The sequence below is a fragment of the Palaemon carinicauda genome, chromosome 1 (assembly GCF_036898095.1).
Source record: "Palaemon carinicauda isolate YSFRI2023 chromosome 1, ASM3689809v2, whole genome shotgun sequence".
Lineage (NCBI taxonomy): Eukaryota > Metazoa > Arthropoda > Malacostraca > Decapoda > Palaemonidae > Palaemon > Palaemon carinicauda.
In genome coordinates, this window is record NC_090725.1 from 143737378 (window position 1) to 143751584 (window position 14207).

Consider the following 14207-nt stretch of genomic DNA (forward strand, 5'->3'; position numbering starts at 1 on the left):
GTCCCAGTACCTCAGGGATCCAGATACCATGCAGCAGGGGGCATGAGACCTACACATCATTTGCCCACTAAAGTCCTTGCTCATGTGGTTGCAGAACATGACTGCACACTTCACCATTGGCTCCTCCTGTAAAGAAAGAAAAGGTGAAATGAGTATTCAGTTGCATACTTATCAAATAGTAATGCTTACTATTATATTAATAGCTTAGGATAGTAAGCCAGAAAGGAAATAGGAAAGACACATATCTGTGTTTCCTCTCCCAGGCAATTGCTGTGACCCCGTCAATATTGATATTTAATTTCCTTATAAGGGAAAATACAGAGTGGAATAACTCCTGTACGAAGAGCCGGAGTCAGTGAATATTTACTCAAACTCCTCCACCTGTAGAATATTAATACTGAACGGTGATTTATAAATATCCCGATAATCAAAGGATTTATCAGGGTATTGAGGGAATACTTCACCTCAACATATACGGTCCCAACAATTGACTGTGAAAGGATACGCAGAATATGTTAGAAATACTTGTACTACTGTATTGTTGTATACTGTAGTTTTACCAACTTCTGTATTATACTATAGTTTTCTAACTACTGTATTGTTATATACTGTAGTTATACTGGCTACTGTATTGTTGTATACTGTAGATTTACCGGTATACTACTGGGATTAGGTTAGTGCCTGGTGGCACTAACTGATAGAGAGAGAGAAAGAATGGAAAGGAGGATTTCCTATTATTATGGTTTAGCACAATAATTGGAAGTGTAGAAGGGCTACTGCCGCCTACTGTCTCCTTTCCAGAATGAGAGTTCTAATGGAAGGGGAGGAATGCATCCGATTCTAGCCTCCATCCAGTCACAACTTTTGCCGCCGGCTGTACTGCCGGTTGCGAGGTCTGTGGATGGCAGTCCAAGAGAGGACTGAAGAATTCTCAACAGTATACTGTAATGGGTTTCCCACCGGCAGCCGTCAGGGCCGGCTCAGTCTTTCCCCCTGGGGCATTCGCTTCCGGTGAAGGAAGGACATAGGGGGAGTCGGCCGAGGCAGCAACCTAACCGCCGCTGGTAGGATCCCGGCCGGCAACTTAGTCAACCCGGCAAGCTGGGATGATTGTAGAATACCGGGCAAAAGACTGTTGTGTCGGGTAGGCCAACACTCAAGGACAGAGGGGGGAAGGAAAAGGGTCTTATAGTTTGCAGTAGTTTGCAGGGGAGAAAGGCGGCAGCAAGCATACCGTCTATTTTCGGCTGTAAACCTGTGCTGACGCCATCGTGGTCGGCAGAGGAATAAGAATTCCCCTGTTGGCGACATTGTCGGCTATAAGACATGTCTTACAGTCTACAGGGGAGAGAGGCGGCGGCAGGTATGCCGCCTACTTTCGGTTGTAAACTAAGGAAGCATAGCTTCCCATGCTGACAAAGTCGTGGGCGGCAGAGGGATCGCGATTCCCTTGTCAGAGACATTGTCGGCAGCAAGATAATACACCCTGGGTTACCGTCATACTTGGAAGCCAGGATACTCAGCGGCAAAGAAGATCGACGGTAAAACTATCTAGGTCAAGCCGGAGTTAACTACTCGGTGGTGATGACGAAAGATAGGGTTGCCGCTTGGGATGGCGGCGCTCATGGGTGAGAAAGGGTTTAGACTCTTCTCTAAAAGAGAAATGTATCGAATTATACCAATAAATTCTAGAGGATATACAGTATATCCCCTACCGAATGAGTAGAAACGATACAAGAGGTTAAACAATGGTATTTACGTTACTAACTTATACAGAACGGGTTAGGCTAGCCTAACTCGTGTGGGGACTGCGGCTACGATTGATACCACCGGGGTCCCGTCGTATACGAAAGTAACATTACATATCAGAAGAGGAAGTATATGTATGCAATCTTCACTAGTATAATTTGCCTAACTAGCTAAATACCGGGAGCGTCACACTACTAACTAAATAATCTGCATTTATGAGGTGCGACAGCAATCTCAAAATGGCCGCCTCCGGAGTTGGCTGCGCTCCACTTAACACACTTGAATTATACAAATTCAACTGTGAGAAGGGAGCTATAACTTATACACAGGAAAGATCAGATACTCAACTTTCCAGAGGATGAAGATGCTGGGGATAGCATGATAATAATCCAATAAATCGTAACAATACCGAGAGATACGTGGGAGCGCACTTAGCTTAAATGGTACAGTTGAAAGGAATGATGGGCCGTAGTAGTGCAGGGAGGGGGTACACCTGGTACCTTTATAACGGCTCCCCTTTCGTTCTCCACTCTTCCCCCTCAAAGAGTTAAATCTATTCGGGGTGAAGATTGCTATGTGTCGTATCAAAAAATACGTCCCCTGATATTATGCGATATCCTTAAAGATATATTAAGGATACTCGCGCCAAGATTTAGAATTCTGGAGACCTACAGTTAATTCTTGGGGAGTATCACTGTAGCAAATATCCCTTAGAAAGCTACCTAAAGGAATCTTCCATCAGGACGACATGGCTATCTCACCCAAAAAGTAGATTTTTCACTATGTTCAAAATCCGTTTTATAGACACCAACACAGTCGTCCACACACTGCCAACTGTCTTTTGCAGCCCACTACCACAGCTTTGTGGTCAACAGATCACTGGGTGGCAATTTGCCACAATCGAAATTTCATTCGGTCTGGGTCATCAACAATTATCTAAATCAGAGTAGCAGTATCAACTTTCTTATTATTTGCCAGGTCGTCAACAATCAATTCCACGTAAACAAAATCTCTCCAAAGGAGGAATTATGGCCTGCAAAAATGAAAAAAGAAAACCACTTACAAATACTCCTAGCTAACTAAACTTTCGCACTATAATCAAAGATAAATAATAAACTGTTCCTATCATTCACAGTCACAACAAGCAAGTACAAACAAAACTGTATTTAATCAAAAAATAAATCAACACTTCCACGCTGATTAAAATAATATAATGATGATAATAATCCAGCATTCACACAACTGCCTCTAGCTGCACTCAAATCAAAAAGCCATTCACCCATGACATTCACCACTGTCATAACCTAACTAAAAACATAAACAAACAATCTGATTTATACCAACAATCAATACACTAAACCCATCTGACACACACACACACTCTCTCTCTCTCTCTCTCTCTCTCTCTCTCTCTCTCTCTCTCTCTCTCTCTCTCTCTCTCTCTCTCTCTCTCTCTCTCTCTCTCTCTCTCTCTCTCTCTCTCTCTCTCTCAAAAAAAAATAAATAGAAATAAAACAAAAATCATTCCTCCACACCCTTGCAGTGGCTGAAATCACCCCTTCAAAGTATCCTCCTTGGAATTGGCCTAAGATTGAGATTTGTCCGGTTATAGATAGTAAAAGGAACAGATTAGATGAACAGTTAAGGGCTAGTTTCCTATCTCATGCCTTCGAGCATGATGATGCTTATCACATTTATACAGATGGTTCCAAGAGTTCTGATGGTGGGGGTTGCTCTGTAGTGACAACTGAAAATATAATTAGAAAGAGGTTTCCGTCAAGTTCTTCTATGTTAACGGCAGAACTGTTGGCAGTTTTGACTGCTTTGAAATTAATTTTTTTATAATAATTTTTCTAATACAATTTTTACCATTTTTACCGACTCATTGAGTGTTTTATTAGCATTAAGAAGTTTAGTTTCTTGCTATCATTTGGTGCAAGAGATTCAGGATTGGCTTTATATTTTAGTAAATAGAAAGCATTTTACGATTAAGTTTTGCTGGGTTCCGTCCCATGTTGGAATTGCAGGAAATGAGCGAGCCGATGTTGCAGCTAAGGTTGCAACTAGGCTTAATCACATTTCCAGCATAGGTGTCCCAGTATCAGAATTTAAAAGTAGTATTAGGTTTTATTGTAGAGACCAGTGGTAGGCCCACTGATCTAATTTAAATAATAATTTTAGATTAAAATCAATTAGGCCTTCTGTCAAACCATGGTCGCATTTAAAGGTGGACAGAAGATCTAGCATTGTTTTAACATGTTTACGTATAGGGCACACACACTATACTCATAGGTATCTGATGGCAGGTGGGGCGGATAGGGAGGCTCCTTGCTGCTCTGCTTGACAAGTAGATATAACCGTTGAACATGTTGTAGTGTCCTATACTGTTGGACATGTTGTAGTGTCCTGTACTGTTGGACATGTTGTAGTGTCCTGTACTGTTTTTAGATATCAACGTAGGAAAAATCGTTTAATCAATATGTCCCTTGGGTAGATTTTAGGTGAGAGTGCTTCAGTGGAGCAGGTTGTACAGTTTTTAAAAGAAGTTGGTATTTTTTATGAGTTATAGATCTAGGGTTTTATTGTGATTTTAAATTTTATTATGGTTTTAAATTTTAACCTGTTGTATAGATTTAATTTAATTATATTTTACTTTTATTTATGTACTTATATTCCATTCTAAAAGATATATATGCGCTGAATGGCCTTGCAGCTCCGGCGTTTGGCTTTGGGCCATAAATTTCATAAATCAATCAATCAAACCATTTATTACATCATCGTTGTACACATTGCATGACATTATTTTTGGTTTTAGTTTTCCAATTTTTCTCGTTTCAGCGTCGGCAACCAATGTCAGAATTTTGTTTGCAGCCTCTTCTCTGATCATTTTGTTTGCAAAGTTTACAACAACATTTCCATTTGAGGTTGACCTCGTGTTAAGTATAGGAATGTCTTTGTGCCTGTTCAACCTCGTTTTTTTCTTTCAGTAATTTTAGTTGTTGTATTTGTTGATTTAATTACCAATAGATTTTTTTTCCCTTAACTTTGTCAGCATATGTTGTTTTTTCTGGTTTGTTCCGTAACCAAAATACAAACCACGCTATTTACACAGGGTTTACCTTTTAGCGCAGCTGAAATGGCGAGCCATTAGAATTTAACGAGGGTGTATTACCCCCGCGCTAGTTAGCGCGGGGGTAGGGGAGTGGTAGCTAGCTACCCCTCCCCTCCCTCACACACAGATGAATGCTCACTTTCACTTTTGGCTCGGACTGTGACAGACGTCTCTGTCTTGGTCCTCTCTTGGTAGCCATTGTTTGTTTTGTCTTTACTTAATCGCTTACTTTTCATTTACTCAGTATATATGTAAACATGTTTTCATGTTTGTATACATATTTGAGTATAGAAATCAGTAAGTTTCCTTTTCAGATTTGTGTGTGTAGTGTACTTATCCACGTGGTGTCCTCGGTAGTTGGCCGCCACGGCGTTATGGGTGGCGATCGAGTTTGACTTATGTCTTTCTCTCTCTCTCTCTCTCTTGAGGTCATTCACCCTTTTACTACGTGTTACTACGCCCTTGTAGCTTCCTTTCCGTGTGGGGGGGTTGCTACGCCGTACGTTTGTCTCAATTAGTTTATGAATCTAATTGTATTTGTTGATCTTTCAGCTTTGTAGAACGATTCCTTTCGGGGTTTTCGTTCTTTCTTTAGTGTTCATTCATTTTTAAATTACATAATTACATAGTTACATAATTATAATTGTTATAATTCTGTTTTGGTTACAGCTCTCCTTCCGTGAGTGTAAGTGGTTGTGAGGGCACGTGCCTGTTGTGTAATTCTTGTTTCCTTTCCCTCGGGATTCCTCTTCGGAGCCTTCCCGGGGGAATGAATGTGTACTAATGTTTTTTTGTTTAATTTTTTTATAGTTACCGATCTAGTTCGTTTCTGTAATATGGCAACGGTGTGAGCTGTCTTGTTGAGTCCTGGGGATTCGGCTGTTGCTGCTTCCCCCCTTGTGTTTTCGTCAGGGGCGTGTCTCCTTCTACTGGAAGTACTCCCGTGACGACGGACAGCTCTCCAGTTCATTTTAGAACTCTCAGGAGGCTTGCCTCCTTGGGCAGGTAACTTTCCTTCCGAGGGAAGTTTTTCCTGTCCAGGCTTGAGTTTTTCCCCTTATGGAGGGTTCTCCTCTTGCCTTTTTTTCGTGGGACTATGCTCTTGGTGCTGAGCGGTCTCACCTGCAGTTTCGCTCAAGGGGCTGGGCAACTGCAGTAGCTCCTCTTCGGAGGATTGCTCCTTTTAGGTCACTGGCTGACCAGTCTCTTCTACGAAGTGTTCCTCTTTCGTTCGCGAGAGAGTACACTCATAGAGACTCCTCTTCGGAGGTTTCTTCTGTTGCTGTTGGCCTCCCTCGCCGTAAGGCCCACCGTCCGCCTCGTCGTAGGGGCCTCTCATCTCCCTTTAAGGGTGCTTGAGGCGCCTTTTTGAATCTCCGTTTGCAGCCTACAACTCCTTTTTCTCGCTCTTCCGCCTTGGTGCAAATGGACAGCAGTCCGATCTCGTCTTCCGACAGGCAACGGTCTTCCCGACAGACAACGGTCTTCCCGACGGACAGCGGTCTTCCAACGGACATCAGTCTCCCTGCGGACAACGATCCCTTCGGGGCAAAGGGTTGCCTCCCACGGGGGTTCTTCCCTTGCGTGTCAGGGTTTCCCTGCGCGCCCTTCTGCTGTGTTCTCTCCTGCTCCTGCTCAGTGTTAACGCACAGGCGCTCTTCTGCTCATCAGCGCTCTCCTGTTCGTCAGCGCTTTCATGATGATCATCCCTGCTGTTCCTGTTGGTTCCTGTTACGCGCCCTGTGCGCCGACGTTCACGGTTCAGGTCGGGGTCAAGGACTCTTCTTCTATACGCAGGCTTCCACCCGTAGCCTTCTGCTCGTCAGCGATCATCAGCTCGTCAGCGATCATCAGCTCGCCAGCGATCATCAGCTCGCCAGCGATCATCAGCTCACCAGCGATCATCAGCTCACCAGCGATCACCTGTCTCTCGGCGATCTCCGGTTCGCCCACGTGTGTTACAGCCGGCACGCCAACGTTCTCCAACTCTTCTGAAGGAACATGGTTCGCCAGCTACTAGCTCACCTGCGCATGCTCTCAACTGCGGATGCTGATCGCCATCGCGCGACCCTCAACTGCGGATGCTGATCGCCATCGCGCGACCCTCAACTGCGGATGCTGATCGCCATCGCGCGACCCTCAACTGCGGATGCTGATCGCCATCGCGCGACCCTCAACTGCGGATGCTGATCGCCATCGCGCGACCCTCAACTGCGGATGCTGATCGCCATCGCGCGACCCTCAACTGCGGATGCTGATCGCCATCGCGCGACCCTCAACTGCGGATGCTGATCGCCATCGCGCGACCCTCAACTGCGGATGCTGATCGCCATCGCGCGACCCTCAACTGCGGATGCTGATCGCCATCGCGCGACCCTCAACTGCGGATGCTGATCGCCATCGCGCGACCCTCAACTGCGGATGCTGATCGCCATCGCACGACCGCACACCTGCGGATGCTGATCGCCATCGCGCGACCCTGCTCATGCTGATAGCCATCGCGCGATCGCCCACCTGCAGAGGCTGCTCGCCATCGCGCGACCGCCCATCTGCGCATGCTGATCACCATCGCGCGATCGCCCTCCTGCACATGCTGCTCGCGATCGCTCACCTTCGCATATTGCTCGCCAACGCACGATCGCTCACCTACGCATGCTGCTCGACCATCGCGGCGGCATAACACAACGCGCCATCGCCAACCTGCGCGTTAACGCTCACCAGCTCACCACCGATCGCTTGTTGATCCATATCGCCAGCGGTCTTCCTCGCCCACGCGGCAGCGCGTTTCCTCGCCATCGCGCTAACGCTTGCGTTCGCCGCCTTGGACTCGCGCTCATCATCCTGCCCACCCTCACGACCGCTCGCCTGCGCGCCCGCGCGACCGCTCGCCTGCGCGCCCGCTCGCCCGCGCGACCCGCTCGCCCGCGCGACCGCTCGCCCGCGCGACCGCTCGCCTGTGCGCCCGCGCGACCATTCGCCTGCGCGCCCACACGCCCACGTGCCTGCACGTCTACGCTCATGCGCGTCCGCGCCCATGCGCGTCCGCGCCCATGCTCTCCACTGTTCGCCCACGCGCGAACCAACGGTTTTCCATCACGCGGACGGATGGTGTTCCGTCGCGCGAACCTACAGTGTTTCTTCGCACAAACGTCGGCTTATTTCTTGCAGTATCCATTGCTCGTCTATGGGTTATCGCTCGCCGACCACCAGCTCTCGCCCTTCCTACCACCAGCTCTCGCCCTTCCTACCACGCTCGCCCTCCTTCTACGCTCCTTCGCTCACCTTCGTTTGCGTTACCGCTCATGGGCGCTTCCACGTTCGCCCACGCGAAAAATCTTTGAATTACCGTCGCGCGAGCTCCAGGGCGATTGCGACCACGATTCCCAATGGGGTTGTCGCAGCATGGCCGGCCTGGCGAGTTCTTCTGGAGCGTATTTCCAGAACACGGCCTCACCCCGTAAACGCAGAGCTTGGCACTTGCAAGAATAAGAGAAACTTAAGGGAGATCTGAGCAACACTCCTCTTTCCTGAACCTGATTAGCCCTTCCCCGTCATTCCCTGGAAGGATTTTTGGCGGGGGGGCTTTCCGTTCGAGATTTCTCCATCGGACAAGGGGTGACTGCTTACCCCTTCCTCTGGGAGCTTACCAGGTTCTTTCCCTCCTCGGTTACGGCCCGAGGTTTGGTTCAAGGAAGCTACAGGAAGATCATGGGTACTTTCCTCCTCTCGAGCTCAGGCACCTTGGCCTTTCGTCGTTAAGTATCTAACTTGCGGACAAGCTCGATGTTGTACCATCTGGACGCTCTGACTGAGGGCTTCCTTCGGGTGTCTCATCTGTGGAGGTCGACGACCTCAGACACCCTTCCATCCTTGAGAAGAGTTTGTTTGTGCCCAAGGACAGAGACTTAGACAGCGGCAGTGCGGAGGAAATCGACTTCCGTTTTCAATCCTCCAAGGCGCTTTCTTCCAGACTCTGCAGGGCTCCAGCGCCCTTTTCTTTCAACCACGTCGGCCTAAGTTATCGGCTACGACAACTGGGACAAGGTGTCCAATTGCAGTTTCCTCCTGTCAGGAACAGATGGCACGGGAGACTCCCCCGGGGGGGCATAGTCCTAAAAGGAGTTCACGAACTCTAGGATTGCAGGTTTTTCTCTGGGAGGATGCTTAAGGTTACTCATCCGAATGACAGCTTCCCGATGCCCATTCCCGCACAATCTCTGTGATCAGCCAAGGATATCGCGCCTGCCGTCTCTGTCAGCGAATTCAGTGTCTCTGAACCTCTATGCCATAGCGTCAGCAGAGTTGCCCGGTTGGGCAGAATGATCCATACCTTAGGCGAAGGTCTTCCTTAGGATCATCGACGGCTTCACCCCCGGCCTCCTCAGTCGATCCTTTCTTGTAAGAAAGGATCTGAGAGGGGATGTCCTTAGTCGACCTCTCAGCCCTGATCAAGTTTGTCGAACAAACTTCGGCCAGCGTAGACCAGCAGAATCGATCAGACTGGTAACGAGGCGACAGGACGCCTTAAACCCTGGATCGGAAGGACGGGTACTTTCAGTTTCCATTCCTTCCATCTTTCAGGGTGCTCGTCGAATTCAGCCTAGACGGCAAGTATTCCTGCTTATGATGCAGTGTGGCTATCCCGCCGTGGCATAGCAGGTTTGTTTCCCCCAGAGAACTCTCCCTGCCTTCCTCTTGGCCGCTCAGGTGCAGGCTTCCGCCTCCTCTGCTGTTTGGAGGGCTGGTCAACTCCGGTAGGCTCGGGTTCGACCTTCTTCAGCGCCGCGACAAGCTTCCGGATGCTTACCACGAGTGTGGGCTCTTGGTATTTTGCTTGGAGCCTTCTCTTCCTCTGCCTCAACATCTGGAGTATCTGGCCATGATATTGAGTCAACGGCCTTACCACGTTGGAAACCCCGCTTCTTGTCCGTCCAGCGAGGTTAAGCAACGTCGGTACTTGGATGGGTGACCACCTGGGGACGCCAGATTCTGTTACCACATCCTCCGAGCCTTCCTTTCGGTTGACTGTGGCAAGACTGAGGAGAGTCGCAGTACCTGTTCTCAGTCAAGCAGAGCTTTCAGCCCTACCTTGGAACGTTTCCTAGTTCTCCTTTCCTCATTGACCCGTCTATAGTCCGAACGGTCGCCTTAGGATAAGGTCCATGTGGGGCGATCCAAGTTCCGGTGGCTTCAGGCAATGTTTAACCGGACTTCCTGGCTCCTATGGGACCAGCGGAACTATTAGACCTGCAATGGGTGTTGACATATGGAGCCTCTTGATGGTAGTGGATATTCTCGTCCTTTCCCCACATTCTTGATGCTGTTCTCGGACTCGTCAAAGGAAAGGAGGGGGGGGGGGGCCATGTTCCGGTCCAGGCCTATGGTCAAGACCTGAAGGATACCTCTCCATCATTCAGGCAGGCTTAGGGGCCTTAGTCTGGCCCCTCTACAGATCCTACTGCTCCTGCCGAGTCGCCCCGTGTGCGTCGACTTCATGATTCTGGCGTATTCTAACCAGCAGGGGACGCATTTTCACACCTTCACATCTTGCAGTAGAGATACCGGGATGATTGAGATTCTCTCAATACCACCATCGGCTCTCTCATTCCAGGCAGGGGAATGTTCTCTCAGACTATCCGAGCAGAGCCTCATAGAGAGAGTGTACCTGGGGGTCTTTGACCTTGGGTAACCAGCAAATACTGGTCTGGGGGACCTGATCGCGACAGCTTGGAACCTCAAGCTTCCGCTATTCTTCCCCCCAGTCTCAGATCCCGAAACTCTGCAAGATGCATTCCGGTGATGGTGGGACAACTTCGACGCCTGCGTCTTCCCTCCCTTTTGTCTGTGGACAATGGGTCTCAACAAGACCAGGTTGTCTGTCAACCTTTCAATGGGAGAGCTCCACTGCGACTATGCGCAGAACGGTTTCTGGACCCTCTGCTTCCCCTGATGGAACTCCCGGGAGAGCTTCTCCCACGGCGCAGACTACTCAAGCAACCACACTGCGACATCTCTCCCGAACCGGGGCGTCGCTTCGGCTTCATGCCTGGAGACACTACGCCTCCTCCTCAAGAAGAGACAACCCGCTACAGTCGCGGTACGGAGGTCGCGTCATCTGCGATAGTCATCCACAGGGGTCTCCCAGGCAAAGTGAAGAGTCTAAGGTGGTTGGTGCCGTGGGAGATATACCTCTTCCCTTGAGGCCTCTTCTCCAGCAATAACGGTCTTATTGCCTTTCGGCGGGAGGAAACTCCTTTCCGCTCTCGGCAATGAAGCCTGTCGCTCAGCCTTTCCCTGACCTTCAGGCTTAAAGGAATAACTTTTTCCTGCCCGCTGGATCTATCCTCGCTCATGCGAAGCTACGATCGTCCCTGCCCTAGTCGGAGGAAGACCTCCAACTTGGAGCATGGCTCGGACTTTTAGTCCTTTAAGAGATCTTCTCAAGACCCTTTACGACAGGCCTAGGATTGTATTCCGCCTTGGGTCTCCTGCTCACTCTGGCCACGGCCAGTGTGTAAGCAATCTTCTTGGTCTCTTACGACTCCCCCCTTCTAAGGAAGAGGGGAAGGCAACATTCAGGCACACTCCTGAGTTGTTGGCTAGACTCAGAATCTGGGGGTCCCGGCCTTTCGGTCCGATTCATTCAAGATTTCGAGTCTCCATTCTGTATCTGATGTCCCAAGACCTTCTCTTTCTTGCCAGTAAAGGAATCGAGAGGTTAGCTTTGGGAACAGCTGCAGTTTGTCCTCAGTTGCAGCCGATTTGGGAGCACAAGGAGGACATGGGGGAGAGTCACCAGTATACCTCTTCAGCCCGGACTCAAGGACATTCATCTCGGCCTGTCTCCAGACCCTCCCCCGTCACGTCGCCCTACAGCACGATGTTGGATACATCGCAACGTCCCTCGCCTTCGAGTAATACTACTCTGTGACGCAGGTGCTACAAGCTGGAGTCTGGAAGCGTCTAATGACCTTCGCAGCCCGCTTCCTGCAGGGCGTGACCCACAGGAGTCTCGATACGTTTTCTATCGCTCTGTGGTGGCTACACAACAGCTGGTCTAACCTCGGGCTCCTTTTTGGACAGGTAGCAGAAGGTTGAGGGCATTGTTATCAGGTTTTAGTCTGCATGAACGAAAGAAGTATGTCTGGCCCTTTCTTCTTTCTTCATCATCCCCTCTACGGGGAAGCAGCATCCTGGTCTCTGCATAGCTGACCTCGAACCTCTGCAGGTAAACCATGCTTCCTTGTGTTCCGTGTATTGAGTCAATACTGTCGCGTCCCCCATACCCTGACGAGGTGGTATTGGGAACGTCCTAACCCAGAGTTCCTTCGGGAACTCCAGGTCAACTGCCTAGGACGGGTCACACTTCTTCCTTCACACACAAGCTTACGTAGGCCACATGGTTCCTTGCGAAGCAAGGAACTTGTGAGGTGCAGGGACTCCTTTTATCGAGTGCTACTCACTCGGATTCTGAGTCCCCGGGTAAAGCCAAAGCCAGTATGGCTGGGGACTTTCCACCCTACCTAAGGGGTAAGTCACCCTGTGTAAATAGCGTGGTTTGTATTTCGGTTACGGAACAAATGACAAATTCGAAGATAATTTGTATTTTTCCTAACCATACAAACCTTAGCTATTTACACACATTTGCCCGCCAGCCCTGTCCCCCAAGACAAGTCCTACCTCTAAGTGAAAGTGAGCATTCATCTGTGTGTGAGGGAGGGGAGGGGTAGCTAGCTACCACTCCCCTACCCCCCCCGCTAACTAGCGCGGGGGTAATACACCCTCGTTAAATTCTAATGGCTCGCCATTTCAGCTGCGCTAAAAGGTAAACCCTGTGTAAATAGCTAAGGTTTGTATGGTTAGAAAAAATACAAATTATCTTCGAATTTGTCATTTTGGGTCCGTCAATGATTGAAGTGTTACCTTAATTGATTCCATGTATGGATTATAAACTTTCTCAGTGAGGTCAGTAGTCTTGGTGGAATTTGCTGCATGTGCGCTAAGGTCTGCAAGTTTGTTTTCCAATTCAGTGATTCTCGCATCTTGTTCGCTCAGGGCCTCTTCTCTTATATTCACATTTTCCTTCAAATTTGATATATATGAATTGGCTTGTCTGGCTACACCTACGCAGTGTGGGCATAACCAATCTAGGTTCTTTCGTTTATTATCAGTGATGTCCAGCCACTATATACACACATTTTTTGTGATAGAATTTATTGCAATCACATCCTATCCTTTTTTTCTGGTCTCCCTCCATTGTTTCACATATGAGGCAGAAATAGTTAGGGACAGACATAGTGTACTGTTTCTTCTCACTTAAGTTTCTCCATAAGAATAACTAATATCTTTTCAAGGATATTCTAAGAGAGAAACAAAAGCAAAAACACCACTCAGGGCGAGTGTTGAACAGAGCTCCACGCAAAACACGTCTACACCTCAGTGGCTCAACTATTCAATCCTTTATTTCACATAGATTTTTTCAAGTGAGACTGGGGAAAGCTCAATCTGAAAGGAAATATCAGGAAGAAGGGAGTTCCTCAGGGTAGTGTGCTAAATGTAATCCTATTTGCACCAGCCATTAATGGGATATCCTTTGTCATTCCTTGAGACATTCTTTCAACACTATTTGTAGATGATCTCTCCATATCATTTGCTGGAGCTAGAATGGCAATGGTAGAGAGAAAACTACAACTTCCAATTGACAAAATTATTCAGTGCGCTGATATTAATGGGTTTAAGATTTTGACAAGCAAAACTACTATTGTCCATTTCTGTCGTATCCATTCATATACATGAATGATCAACGGATCCCATGTGTAGGTGAAGCTTAATTTATAGGAATGGTTTTTGATTGTAGACTTACACGGGTTCCTCACTTAAAGGCATTAAAAGCTAAATGTCTTGTGGCTCAGAATCTTTTAAAGGTATTGTCCCATACATCATGGGGGCAGACTGCAAAACTATTTTAAAATTATACAAGGCCTTAATTTTTTCAAACTTAGATATGGGTGTGAAATATACTCCTCAGCCACCCCAAACCATTTAAAGATATTAGATTCAATACATCATGCTGATATTAGATTGTCCACAGGAGCATTTAGAACTTCACCTATGTTTAGCCTTTCAGACTGCAAGCCTTGTAAGGCACTCAACATACTTTGAGTTGCACCCAAAATCTCCTCAACCATATGGCTTTAGGGTGAAAGAATTTATTAAACAGTGTTGACATCATTAAAAGTAAGGTGCTCCCATTTAAGATATCATCAACCCCTCCGGGGAAATTACCATTGATATCTTTTTGTAAATATTTTATGGTTGTTAAAAAGAACATGACAGAATTAGAAGC

At 47.9% G+C, this 14207-nt stretch overlaps 1 protein-coding gene across 1 annotated transcript in view; it reads left to right on the forward strand.

The window, feature by feature from the left end:
* The window catches only part of Gnf1 (germ line transcription factor 1), a 315450-nt gene that overhangs the window by 109545 nt on the left and 191698 nt on the right, over nucleotides 1-14207 (forward strand). The window lies entirely within an intron of this gene.